We start from the raw sequence: 13,963 nt of genomic DNA on the forward strand, positions 1-13,963 counted from the left end.
TATTTTAGATATATTCATTCAGATGTATGTTTATATTTTTTATCTTTTTATATATTTTATATCTTTTTATGATTTTATACCTTTTTATATATTTTTTATCTGATTTTTATCTTTTTTTTTTACTTCCTTATGTCTTAATAACTAGTTCCTGTTTAACATGCAGTAACTCCTATTAAACCTAGATTAATTGTTTTTTAGAGGATTGTTGTTTAGAATTTTACCAAATAAGTAAAAATTAATTCTCAATTCACTGCTTAATTTGCATATCAAATCAAGGGCATTAAAGGACCTCTGTGGTGCTAGGATATGCCATTTTGTTATGGTGAAGGGTGACCTGGCATTGGCTATATCCTCGTGTCTGCAGTGATGAGGCTGTGCACCCTCATTGCAGGGGAAGCTCAGCTGACACTGTGCTGCAGCGCATCTCCTCCCTAATGCAGGCTCCTGGCTGATGGGTGAGAGTATGAAGGCTGTCTTGGGGTGTATCAGTCAAGATTCCTATCTCACCCTTTTCTGAAGGTGCTTAATGATTCAAGGTATTGAAAAGCCCAAGTCCTTTATGAAGACTGTGGTTGACACTTTTTCACTTTTTTGGTTTTTGTTTTTTTTTTTCATCCCAGTGAAACAGTTTTCTATAGATATGGTTTATTTGGAAAAGGAGCTGACACCTGAAGTGGAGAGACCCATGTGACAGTGTACTCTGCAGCACACACACACCACCAGCTTAAGTAGAGACTCAGGTTTAAGAAGATAACCGTCAACAGCAATCATGATGGTTGTGTCTGGACACTATGGTTGTATCCTGGATTTGGGGGAGACATAAGACAAATAGCTAAGGGCTAATCTGAGCAATGCATATCCCACACAGACTAACCACACTGCTGTTCAAATTTGGAAAAAAGTCCATATCAAGCCAAATTTGGAAGAAATTAAAATCTGTGTGCAAATGTGGCCATAAGTCAATCATCTTACCCCATAAATAATGAGCAGCCCAAGAGCCTTCTGAGCTCTCTGGACATGACAGTGGGCTACAAGCCAGGATCTCCCCTTGGGCAGGGATTCTTCCCAGGGTTACTTCTGCAGACTGAGAGGGCCCTTATCACTACAGATAGTTGGTAAGTAGATTGGGAACATAACGGAATGCTAATGTGCTAGAATGGTGCTTTGTGATCACACTTCATAATCTTAGCTTAGTATAAAGGATTCACATAATACATATAATCCTTTAGAAATAAACCATTGACATGTCTGTGACTAGGAGCAGATTCAGCCACACCTAGGCTCCTTACCTCAACCATTCAAGTTCAGAAAGCAAGGGTGTCTGCTCCTTGTGACTCAACGGGAGGGTTTCCTTGATATAATATCACCTAACCCAATCCCCTATGTAGTCTCTATATAGCACATAATGTATTTCATGTAGTGTCTTTGAGTAGTATACAGCATCTTTTACATAGTGTGTAAATAAGTGTATCTCCCAAATATAATCAGGTGTACTATGCCATCATCAAATCCTTGTTAAGTTGCATAAGCTTTGCTATCAGTATTGCTGCTTCTCTCTTCCAAGTGAAGTGCATATCATTTTTCCACCCGCACAACCCGATACAGTGGAATGAAATCCCACAAGAAACAATGGCCATTTTACACCTCAGCAGGTTTCTGCTTTAGATGGAAGGCTCTCCTCTTTACTATGCTTGTTTTAATGCAAATACACAGCAAAATGTATTCGTGGGTAACTTAAATTTATTCAGACAAAACAGTAACCTAATTCCAACACATTTTTTCTTTGAGGCAATGATGAGAGAGCAAATTTAGACTAGATTAATTTGTACTTCTTGCTACACTAATATTAGATACTCGAATGCTACAGTGGTGAATGTCCATCAAAAACCTGTATAACAGAGAAGAGAAGGCCACATAAGACCAGAAGAAAGATAAAATCACTTCTAATAGGTGGTGTCAGGGACCTAAGCTGTATGAAATATATTAGGTCACCAAAATTTCTGAGTTCAGATATTACTGAGCTCTTATTACAATACATAATCATATACAAAAGTGCTGAAGAAGTACATTTTAAATTGCTTTGCTGTTTTCTACCCTAAGAGAAAGATGCATTCCTGATCATTGTCTTTATTATTAAAGGCTGTAATCATGTTAGCACAGTGTTCACTTCTTTTGCAGACATAAATTGTCACTCTGGCATTACAGGTGTGATCCTGATTCTGCTCTCATGCAGAATTTTACCAGAAGAACAGAAGTTTTAACAGAAGTTTTGGTAATTTTTCACAAATAATTTTACAAACACTTGTGCTTTCCTACTAAGGATCATCAAAATACATCCAGATTTAAACCTTCATGTACCTGATCATCTTGTGATCATTAGTCCCACATGATGCAAACATAAAAGTGCTTAAACAACTGAAATGATATGGAGACAAGTTTAGTTAATTAATGAACTTTGAATCATAGGTTCTTCCTTAGAAGAACTTCCACTCCCTCTGTTTCCATTTCCATTTCCGTTTCCCTTTTCTTCTCCTTCTCTCTCCCTTCTTACCTCCCTCTCTCTCTTCCCCTCCCTCTCCAGCTCTCTCTCAATTAATAGGTGAATAGAATTCTAAATTTTATCATGTGACTATTCTTAAAATATTCATATAGCAAACTCTTTCATTTACAGATTTTATGGAAAAAGTTCACAAAGAGGGGGCTTTACTATCTTTTGTTCCATAATAAACAGCAAAAGTCTCAAACAACAACTGGCTATAGTACTCTGGGAATTATGCCCAAATGTCTGAAAAGCCACTTATTCTGCAGTAAATACATAAAATAAAAGTTATATAATAATAATAAAAAAAATATAGAGAGAGTAGATTCACAGGAGGATTTTGAAAGACCACAGAGAGACTGAATTGCTTACACTGTCTAGCTCAAAGAGTTTAAAATAAGAAACAATGCCAATTTACAGCTGGCAGCCTCTACTAAGTTTATTTGCAGATTAATACTTCATCTCTTCATTCTGTTTGGTGGAAGTATTCTTTGTAAGTATTATTATTTAGTGTACAAGATGTGGATAGTCTCCAGTATATACATCCGCTTTCCAGTCAACGGACCAAAAATAAAAACAACAATAGTTAATGTTCACACCCGATCACATTATAGGAAAAAAAAAAAAAAGATGATTAATGAACAGTCAGTCAAATACTAATACTTTGGGGGACTTGCTAGTATGTATGACTGGCATAAATTCAGAATTAATTAAATCACTTCATAATCATCTATAGTATAACTTAGGCCTAACTCTTATCCTACTGAACACTGGGTTTAGCATGTCCTTTCTGATATTAAGCATATCTAGACACTTTAATAGATAAAAATTATAAAAAAAATGTTCTTCCTTTTTGTGGGGTAAATGCCTGGTGACAAGGCTACCAATAATGAAACTAACTTTTTTAGTATTTCAGGACAATTATTTGAAATATTGACCTGCAGAATAAAGAAATATTGAGGTTTTGTCAGCCTTTCTAAATGCCACTGCACTGAAAATTACACAGAGACAAAAATGGAATGTTAAATGGAAAAGTGCTGTGTTCCACAACATGGAAACTGAGACCCATGAGCTAAAACCAGTTATGACTATTGGCAGATCCTAATCTTTAAGACACAAGGACAAATACCTTAAAAACATACATAAGTAAGAAAATAAAAAAAAGAAAAAAAAAAAAAAGAAAAATGACAGAATTGCTTTACATGATTGCTTCTGCCCATGCAACTCTTCACAAAAGCATAAAATAATTCATTTCCAATTATATTATATTTATTTGCAGTCAAGTAAACAACTTTGAGTAATATGCATTGAATAAATGTGTTTAATTCAGTAGAAATGAAAGTCTAGGAGGCAGATAACGGAGGACTTAAATATGGGGAATTATCCTCATCCTTCTGAAATCAGATAGAACATTGCTATTGATTATCATGGAAGTAAGAGTAAACCTTGTGATACTGAAAATACTTATTTTAGCTTAATATAGGTAAGCAGAAGTTTAGTTTGCAATGAATGCATCAAAAAGTCTCTTCCATGTCAGATGGAGTAAAATATCCCATTAAAAGCTAGTGGAAATTATTTGAAATTATGTATGTAAATATATGAGGCTGCAAAACTGAAATATTACTCTAATTTGGTTCAGAGATATGCTACAAAAGAAACAGTTTGTTGAGTGGATTATGACTTTTCTTTGAAATATTTTCAGACAAAATCTTTAGACTTACTCATTATCAACCCTGACTCACTAGCACCACAGAGTGGAGAGTAGAGTCTCTGATACATTTTTAGTAGGATCAACACAATCACAGCTGACATTAACAGGTGTCATCAATTTTAAAGGTAAAAAGTTTTTAATGGTAGATGTCAGTTTTTATAGCATTGTTGCTGTATTTCCAAGAAAGAATAAGCAAACTTTTATCAATGTTTTTAGAATAGATAGATGATGAGTTGCTATATGTTACATAGTCTACATCTCCTGATGTTTGGAGTGAATGTCACAACTAACATGAATGCATGCTTGAATTTAGACAGCCAGTGATCAATGTAACATGCTGAGCTCTCAAAGAGATTAATTTCTATATCACTTTGTGATGACACATCTTTATCTCTTTTGCTGTTTCAATTACCTTGATAAATTGGGGAGGGGGTTGCTGTTTTCCCATAATAGCATTCAATACAGAATTTTTTAGGGGATTTTTTTTTTTTTCTCACTTAACTCATCTACATGTTACAGTTTAAGAAGCATACTGTTAATTAATCAAGTTAATTGCACATCAAGAGGCAAACCTTATGTGGCCAGGCATTGGTTTTGTTTGTTTGCTTTTGCATTTTTTTCCCCTGTTTAGTTCTTTTCATATCTAAGCTAAAACAAATAAATCATGTGCACCTCATTTTCTTAAGAAAGAGGAAAAGCTTATTTGTTGCTGCAAGTGTCTTTTGTTTCTTACTACTTCTGTCAATAAAACTGAAAGCAGTTTCCCTTAAATGCTTCTGATATTATAATGTCATCAGTGGTAAAGATTCACAGACGTTAATTTAACTGAAAATGGATATAGCATCCAGTTGCTTTATAACTGAGTTATGGGAAAGATTTATATGATAAAGAAGCTGATATGCTCCTTGCCTAAGGGAACTCTACAAATAAAGGGTTCTGTCTGTGGGATTTTATTTCCTTTTTAAAATTATTTTTATTTTGAGAGAAGAGAGATCAAAATGGTGCCAACTTTTCCTAACATTTGTAATTTATATAAACTTCATCTGTTATTTCTTTCTTAAGAAAATAAAGGCAATATTTATTTCAAAACATAGAACAAGACTTTTTCAAGAGTCATGGAGCTTATAGCAGACTGTCAGAGGCCTTGTCTTAATGGAGGAAAAAAAAAAAAAAAGGTATGCTTTAGTCCATGATAAAGTCCAAGCTGTGATTTAAATATGTATCATCTGGCTGTGGTCAATCTTTGAAAGAGAGGAAAGGCAATCTGGTCAGGGAATCAAATCCATCAATTATACCTGACTCACACATAATAAAACTATTCCTTTCCCTTTGCATGAGTATAAGTCTGGAAGAAACATTTGGAGACATTTCTGTTATTTACTTAACCCAAATATATTTGTATGCTACTTAATGAGGTTATGTATATTTTTCTTTGTATGTTTATTTACAGTGTAGTGCGAGATAACAAATAAGGTTCTGTAATTATAATTTTCTTCAAAGTCATTGGTATATGTGCTACTACACAAATGCCTGGAATTTTCAAAACAAGACTTTGTCCCAGAGTACTTATGCCAAATTTGCTCGGTATGTAAAACAAACTGGATAGAAAGGAAAGAAATTGCAAGGCGGCAAAATGATTGCTGAGCAGTGTGTTTGGCACGCATCTAGGATCTTCAGGTTTGTTTCTCTGTAACTTACACAACTTAAAACACTAAAGAACAAAACTACATGGTGTGATGTATGAATGGACAGGTGTTTAGTAATGAATCTTTTGATGGGACCTGAATGAAGAAAGTGAGGTTGGCTGGCATGACAGAGCAGAGAGGATATTTTAGGCACTGAAAACAGTTTTGGGAAATAAAAAATAGGAAGTCATGCATGAGCTAAGGATGCACACAGTAGGCAGGACTGAGCAGGAAAGAGCAAGAAATTCATTTGTAGGCTAAGGCAGACTCTTGCAGGACCTTGAAATTGCAGAGGAGAAATTTTACCTTGTAGTGTAATGAGACAGAAAACCACCTGAGAGACTGAGACATAAGATGACACAACCAGAATGGTGAACCAGAAAGATAACCTTGGCCACAGTGTTTAGAGTGGACTGGAAGAGGGAGATTCGAGGCAAGAATGTTATGGTTGCCAAGAGGTCACAGCAGATGAGTGATAATGAAAGCATGAAGCAGGGAAGAAAAAAGAGATGAATAGCTGAAGATACTGTAAATGGGGAAAAAAATATATATGATTTGGCCAACCGAATCCAAATTTGGACATTTGAAAGTTGATGAATTTCTATGAAATTCAAGATTTCATTGAATTGAAAGATTTTGAAGATTTCTGCTGTGTTTATTTACTATTCTATCAGCATGCTGCATCTGACTTGCTGTAGTAAAAGTCACAAAAGCTATCTAGATCATCTTTACCTTTATCTGTCTGTACACATTCACATATATTAATAGCTATTTTTATATTTTGACAGTAGAGCAGCAATGTGGAAAGCAAGTGACACAAGTTTATTTTGCTGTCTCTAAACACTGATTGGCCCTGTGATCTTGAATGGGTTTGCTGTGTTACAATTTTCTGTCTGCAAGACAGAGAAGGCAGTTATTTTCTTTCTTTCTTTGTATTACAGGTGAAAAAGGACAGATACTGTTCAGTGGACTTGGAATTGTCTTTAGAGTTCAGTTAGAAGACGCACCCAGGACATCCCACATGGACCTCTTCACAACAACCACCGTGATGTGATGGGCATACCATTTGCAGGTACTAGGGTGAGTTTGGATTTTGTTGGTGTTTCTAGAAAGGTAGAAATGATTGCACCCACGTAGGTAATTTTGACTGGAGGAGATGCTCAACTACACCTGAAAACATCATAACCAAAACATATTTTCAGAGACACTTCACCTACAAGTTGGCTTGTGGGTTTATGTGTGTCTTTCAAAGATTCTTCAAAAGACAGTGGTGGTATTCTTCCCAGAAGTACTTCATTCAACATGCCAAAGGGCTTTTTAAAATATTGGTAAAGCAAGACATAAAGAATACAAAATACCTGCTGGGAATTTTAGCTGGAGATAGCAATATATTTGTAGTACCACAGCTCTAGCTCAGAAAATCTGTAAACATCAAATGATCATGCCTGAGACAAAAGAAAAAAAAATCTAGAGTTGGTTAGCCATAGGCCTAGGAAGCAAGAACACCACAAGTGTCTCCTTTCAGTAAGGTACCATTGCCTTAAAATTTTGTATCCACTGAAATTAACAGCTATTAACAGCTATTTTCCTACTGACTTCAGTGACACCAAGTTTTATTTGCCTGGCCAGCAGTCTGGTTTGTACTGCTGGTCCTGAAGATCTCAAAAGGAAAAGGAAGACAAATAAGCTCCTTCACCATATTGCTGAAGAATGTTATAGTTGCCAGTTTTTCCCCAGATGAAATTCTGAATTAGCCAGAATTCCTGTCGAGTTCATCTTTGTGGCTTATTCCTCCTGTATTTCTTCTTGCAAGCTTGGGGTATAGAAATTTATTTGCAATGGCTGCTGTGCAGATTAGTCAATATTTAGGGAAAAAAATTAAATGAATAGTGTTTTACATATTAACTGCACACTAAAAGTACAGACCAGTAAATCATGTTTTGTATTTACTAAAGGAAAGCATGTTTTGGAAAGACAATGGAATAAATTTCTTAACACAAAACTCCTAGAAAGGATAAATTCACAAAGAAATCATCACAGTGTAATACAGGAATATATAATTCAGGAAAAAAAAAAAAAAGAATATGAAAATCAATTTTAAGATATACTTTTTAACTTTCTAATAAAATTGCTGCCATTTGCTCTTGAGACAATTAGCAGGTGTCAGTTAGAAGACACAATAGATTATGTACCCAATTACTTTTTTTTTTTCAGACAACAGTTTGCAATCACAGGAACGTGTGCGGAGGTTTAATCAAAGATTAGAACTTTAATTAAATGGGGCCGTATGTGACTAGTCATTTGACATTAATTACCGTTTTAGTTGGATTCCTTTTGATTTGCAAAAGGCCCTGAGCACTGCAAAAATTATGTCACATCATAAAAACTGCTGATTATTAAAACAAAAAGTTTTCTTCATCAGCTCATTGCTCTCCTGTACAAGAAACATCATTTCAAAAGTGAAACTTAGAGAAGGAGGCCAGTGAATTTTAAAAGCAAAATAGCAGATGGTACTTCAACTGACTCCCCTTAGAAGGGACAGTCTGAAAGTGCTTAATTGTAATGATTGATAAGGTCTTCTGTCAATGCTCAGCAAAACTTTCAAGGGGCTAAACAGCTGGCATGAGGTTCATTTGGAGTTTTAACTAGTTGACTAACCTTTGGGGTGTCTTAAAGCTAACTAGCATCACTGATATTAATAAGGGACATCAATCAAAATGAAATTCTGTAGCAGAAACTGATCCAAGACTTCAAGTAATATTTTAATTTGTCGGCCTACAGAGAGAAGGATAAATGTTAACAGTGTCCTTGTGCGATAGCTTTAAATTCTAGTCCAATGGTGCCATCAGTGTTTGCTCATTCTTTTATGAGTTTTGCTTTTCCGTAGACTCCACTTATTCAGAATAAAGTGGGAACAGTGACAATGAAAATCCTTATCTGAATAGCCTGCAGAAAGGAGAAAAAAGAGAGGAAGAGAGATTGGGGGGAGGGGGGGGGGGGGGGGGGGAGGAGGGAGAGAGAGAAAGACATAAAGGAAGCAGGAATAATTCTTAGCTAATGTAAAGATTAAGGGTGAACACATACAAACACACACTCAGAATCATTGTGCCTTTTGTGGTGAACTTTTAAGGGATTTGAGCTGGGGGGATACATCTGTTTGAAGGTGAATTAAAAAAGCAAAATCAGTCCATAACCTTCAGTGCTACTGTACAGACTCTGCACATGAACTTTAGATACAAGTGTCTGCAGCTCCTTTTTTAGCGTATCAAAATGGTGCTCCGTGAAAAGCTGTTGGGTCTGTCTACCACAGAGTTTGTTCTTGGGGATCACAGAATGCGTGACAGTCAAGGTGGGCGATGATTACCTAATGGAGAAAATCTGTGAATGTTTGAACTAGTGGTAGTCAGAGTGCCAGCAATGCTAAGTACAAATCTGGACCCTGTATGCCCTGTTTTACTACACAGAGCAATCATACTAGTAGTCCTAAATTTGGCAAAGCAATTAAAAACCTGTTTTGCAACCCAAAAGAACAAAGGGCACAGTACTGAGGGTCTTCTGTAGACAGACGTATTGACATGGCAGAAAGAAACAATATTACTTAATTTAATATTACTTTAATAATATTTAAGTAATATTTAATAATATTACTTTAATACTTTGGTCCATGTATCATATGGTATCAGGTATCATATATATTCTATGATAGCCTGATACTTGGAATTAGCTAATCTTCACAAATTGATACCTAGTTTATGTAGAAGTCAGCTTCAGGCTGTCAGCATTGGAAGTTAATCTGAAGTTTAAATAACAGCTAAAGAAAGTAAAGATACTTGATGAAAAACTGAAGTCCAGTTTAATACTGGAACAAAGCTCAACTGACCTGGGTTCATTTGCGACAATCTTCCTATACAACTGTGGAAAAAAATATATCATTTAATTTTCTTAACTATAGAAAGATGGCAATACCTTTCTACTTCACTCAGTAATACCTTGAAAATAAAAGGTGTTGACTATTGGTATTGGTGCAGTGACTAGGACAAACAGATGCTTCTAAATACTGCTGTTATTTGTAGCATAAATTGTATTTATGCCTATTTTTCTAGTTTAGCCTCCAGCCTGTTGTAGTCTGAAAATCACTATGGAAACTGTGATAGTAAATGTGGTATTTAGCAACCAGTCTTCATACCTTGTCTAGGTCTTTTCCAAAAAAGATCTAAGTCACAGTGCATTTCCTATCAGATTGCAGCCTTTCCTGAAATGGTCAGAAGTGTTCAGTCCATTCAGATAAAATGTTTCAATTTAAAGTGGAAAAACTATCAATTGTGTATGAAGACAAGCATCATAGCAAACTTTAATTTCAGAATGAATGGGAAAAAAATATATGGTTTATTATTGTTTTTCAAGAAAAAAAATAAACAGTGAGTAGAAACACAAAATTATTGTAGTATTTTGTATTCACTGCATTAGTTATTTTCCAAAGAAAGCCTATCAGTTAAAATGATGAATTTTAACCTTTACCGATTCTTCCAGAGAACATTCAATTTATATTCTTCAGGCACTTTGCTACTTGTTCACCATACTGATGCAAAATTATTGTTTTTGTAATATTTATAAGATCTAGTTACAAGTTTTCAAGGACATATTTCACATTTCTTTCAAATCTAAACTTTCTAGTATGAGTTAAGATTAAAATGGAAAAAAAGAAAAAAAGGTAACATATAGTACAGATATATGAATTAATACATTAATATTTAAATACAGTATTATGTTGAATACAAATCTGGTGGTCAATAGAAAATACAAAGGTCACATTATCACAGAATACAGAAAGCTTTAAGTGATGAATACCAGTGGACAAACAATTCTGCCTAGAATCTTTTTTTCATTACTCCTATGAGATCCAATAATGTCCATTTAAAATCAATAGCTTCAAACTCCCTTTATGAAACCAGCCTGGTAAAGATTGTTGGCAGTACTAAATTTAAAAAATCAAACAAATACACAGATAAACAGTTTGAATATAGGTTCAATTTTCAGTTTTTCTTAATTTGTGTCTCAAACATTTTTTGTAGCAATATCAATGATTCTTTAAGCACTCTAGGCTGCTGGTCATCATTCTTTAGAGAACAGCAGTTGTACAAATGCATATTGTAGCACCTGACTCTTCCTGCAGTGTTGCAGAAACAGATGCTATCTTTGTTCTGCAGTGCAGAGGTGTTTTGGACTGATAGACTTGGGGTAGAAAACTGCCAGTGTGCTGAACAAGGAAATGGTGACTACTCTTGTGCTATGCAGAAATGGGATGACCTAGCATGTTTGTTTACTTGCTGCAAGATCATTTCCTTAGAGTAAGGATCACAACTGTAAGTACTTCAGAGAATTTCATTCAGTCAGTTGGTCATTTTAAATTGTTGTTCAAAATTACATTTATATTAATTCAAGATGAGTGGGCCTTCTGGGTTCCCTCCATAGGGAGTTTGGACCTTTTCTAGAGAGCATCTGATCAGGCACAAGGGTGAGAGAAAAGGAATAGGAAGCAGTGATGCATACAGCACTTAATAATGATCCTGCAGGTCATGAGTAGGCTAAAAGCCTTGTTAAAGGCTTTGGGGGTGACAGAAGCAAGGCAGCAACATTAATACTAACTGCAGAGGACGGTACCATTTTCTGCAGATAGGAAGCTGCCATCTTGACAGAAAAGTATAGAAGCAAAGACCTGCCTTTGAGATCATGGGGGAGATGGGCTGTGGGAAACCTGTTTATAAATTCTTTTTATATTTTTCCGTCTTTATCCTTTTTTTTTTTTTAATGTTCTCTTTATATATATATATATATATATATATATATATATATATATATATATACATACACATATATACTACATATATATGTAATGCATATATATATGTAACATATACATGTAGTTGAAAGACTAAGACTATATGTAGTTGAAAACATATATATGAACAACAAAATCAGTTATTGTAGTTGAAAGACTACAATATTAATATTACAATACTACAATATTAAAGCCTGACTTTTCTGTGTTTCCATCCTCCTTCAGAGTGGTCACTCCGAGGAAAAAATCTAGACAGGTCCACCTGGCTTTGGCTGATGTGGGGTCTTATCAATAGCTCTTGTAGATATTCCAGTACAGCTGAAATACTCAGAATGTTTGTCAGGCTTGAGTACACTGAGTAATGTCTATTTTATGAATGTTGAGTCTAATGATCAAGATACCAACCAATTTAATGCTGTCAGAAGTTCGAAGTTAATATGCATGGCCTCTGGCAATAGCTTAGTTATAGTGAGGATTTTACCAGCGGAAATGTTAGTCACCTCCTAAGTGATATCAGAGATTTGCAAATGTCACTGGTACAAAACCTTTGGATGTAGACACCTAATGCAGTAGTTGTAGCCTAAGGACCAGCTCCAAATGAAAGCATATGTGTCAGCACAGGTTATTTGCTTATCCCATGAACTGATTTCATTGTGCTGAATTAGACACCTAAGAATAGAATATACAAACGCCAGAGTGCTGAATAGAGTGATTTCAAGACCAGTCAGCTACAAATGCCAAAAAATTGTGTGTAAATATCCTTCCCCTTCCAATTCTAAGATGCAGTCAGCTGCCTGGATGGGGCTGCCTTTCACACAGTAGCATGGTTATTGGTTAGGGCAATTGCCACAGAAGCTGGAGACTTGGAATTAAACCTGTTTTTCCTATTTCAAAATATACTGCACTCAGTAGGAAGAACTGTATTTGTATTCTGGTCTATATTCTTGCCATCGCCACATGTTTTTTTATCTAATGGCAGTTTAATGTAAAATAGGTAAAGAATTGCGTGCTCAGTTCCCCCTGCTATTGAGTACTTCAAGCACTGTTCTGTATTGTTCTGCAGCTGTTGTATATGAATGCAGAGTTCCTGCTCAGCACCCACCTTTTGAATTCACTCCAAGTTTTTCTGAAGCAAAAGTTTGATTTAAGTATGTGCTCATTTTTTTCCCATAAAGTTGGTCTATATTAAGTTTGAGAATCTGATGTAGAATGAACAGCAGTTGATTTGACTATCAATCACTTAAATACAAAATATATATATATATATTTTCTACATTTCATTATTGTGCAGAGGAAAAAAATATCTGACAAGGACAAAAATGCAGAGATCCATTTTAAACTTGATGTAGGAAACGTCCTATAACTGCAAGTAGATAGCCTATGACTTATTCATCCACATTAGGAATGAACTAGCAAATAAAATAAAAATTATCCTTCAGAATTAAAAAATGTTGCAGTTTGACAGAAGGGATGAAACTCTAAGACAGTAAAATTGAATGTAGTGATTTTCTACTGCATTTACCTCAGGCAATAGCAGAGTGATATTTAAACAAGCTAGTAATTATATGAAAGGTGTCAAATAAAAAACATTCACAATTTAAATTTATATAAGACCCTGAAAAGAAAGATATGTTAGTTCTCTTAACTTATATAAGTAGCTAACACAAATCCAAAGACAACTCTTTTTTAGGATGTCATAAGAGTTGTGGGTGTAACTGTATCTTTGGTAAAAATTGAGAGTTCATAGATATAGATGTCTTGATGTCTTGTTACCTGTCAAATTCAGTACACAGTAAGTGACTTTATCTCTAGGGAGATTTTTCACCCTATGATTTTCTCAGTCTTTGTAATTAGTGCAGGGACGGCTGAAGAATACCTTTTAATCCCTTATATGGTCTACATGAAAGATGGGTGAAGAAAGCTGATCCTGGGGCGGGGTGGGGTGGGGGGTGTTGGCATATAGGTGCTTTTGGAAGGGTCTTAGGCCTGTTCTAAGTGCCTTCACAAAGGAATTAAAGACACATGGAAAACTTTGCAAAATAGATTTGACGGAACAGGAACTTTAAAAACTTCTGGGATTAGCCAGTATTAGAGTAACACTCTAAATTTGGCATTAAGGTTCTTACAGGGGTAAATTAGGTAACAATGAATAACATTAATTTTGTGTCTCTGGGTACATCAACATTAGG

General features: G+C 35.1%; 1 long non-coding RNA gene across 2 annotated transcripts in view; it reads left to right on the plus strand.

The window, feature by feature from the left end:
- LOC119715241 (uncharacterized) overlaps positions 1 to 13,963 on the plus strand; it is a 33,718-nt gene that overhangs the window by 8,150 nt on the left and 11,605 nt on the right. For both annotated transcript variants that reach the window (XR_005262423.2, XR_005262417.2), the window contains exon 2: positions 6,877 to 7,015. This is a non-coding gene — a long non-coding RNA (uncharacterized lncRNA). The remainder of the gene's footprint in view (positions 1 to 6,876; positions 7,016 to 13,963) is intronic.

This window comes from Anas platyrhynchos, chromosome 1, assembly GCF_047663525.1.
Source record: "Anas platyrhynchos isolate ZD024472 breed Pekin duck chromosome 1, IASCAAS_PekinDuck_T2T, whole genome shotgun sequence".
Lineage (NCBI taxonomy): Eukaryota > Metazoa > Chordata > Aves > Anseriformes > Anatidae > Anas > Anas platyrhynchos.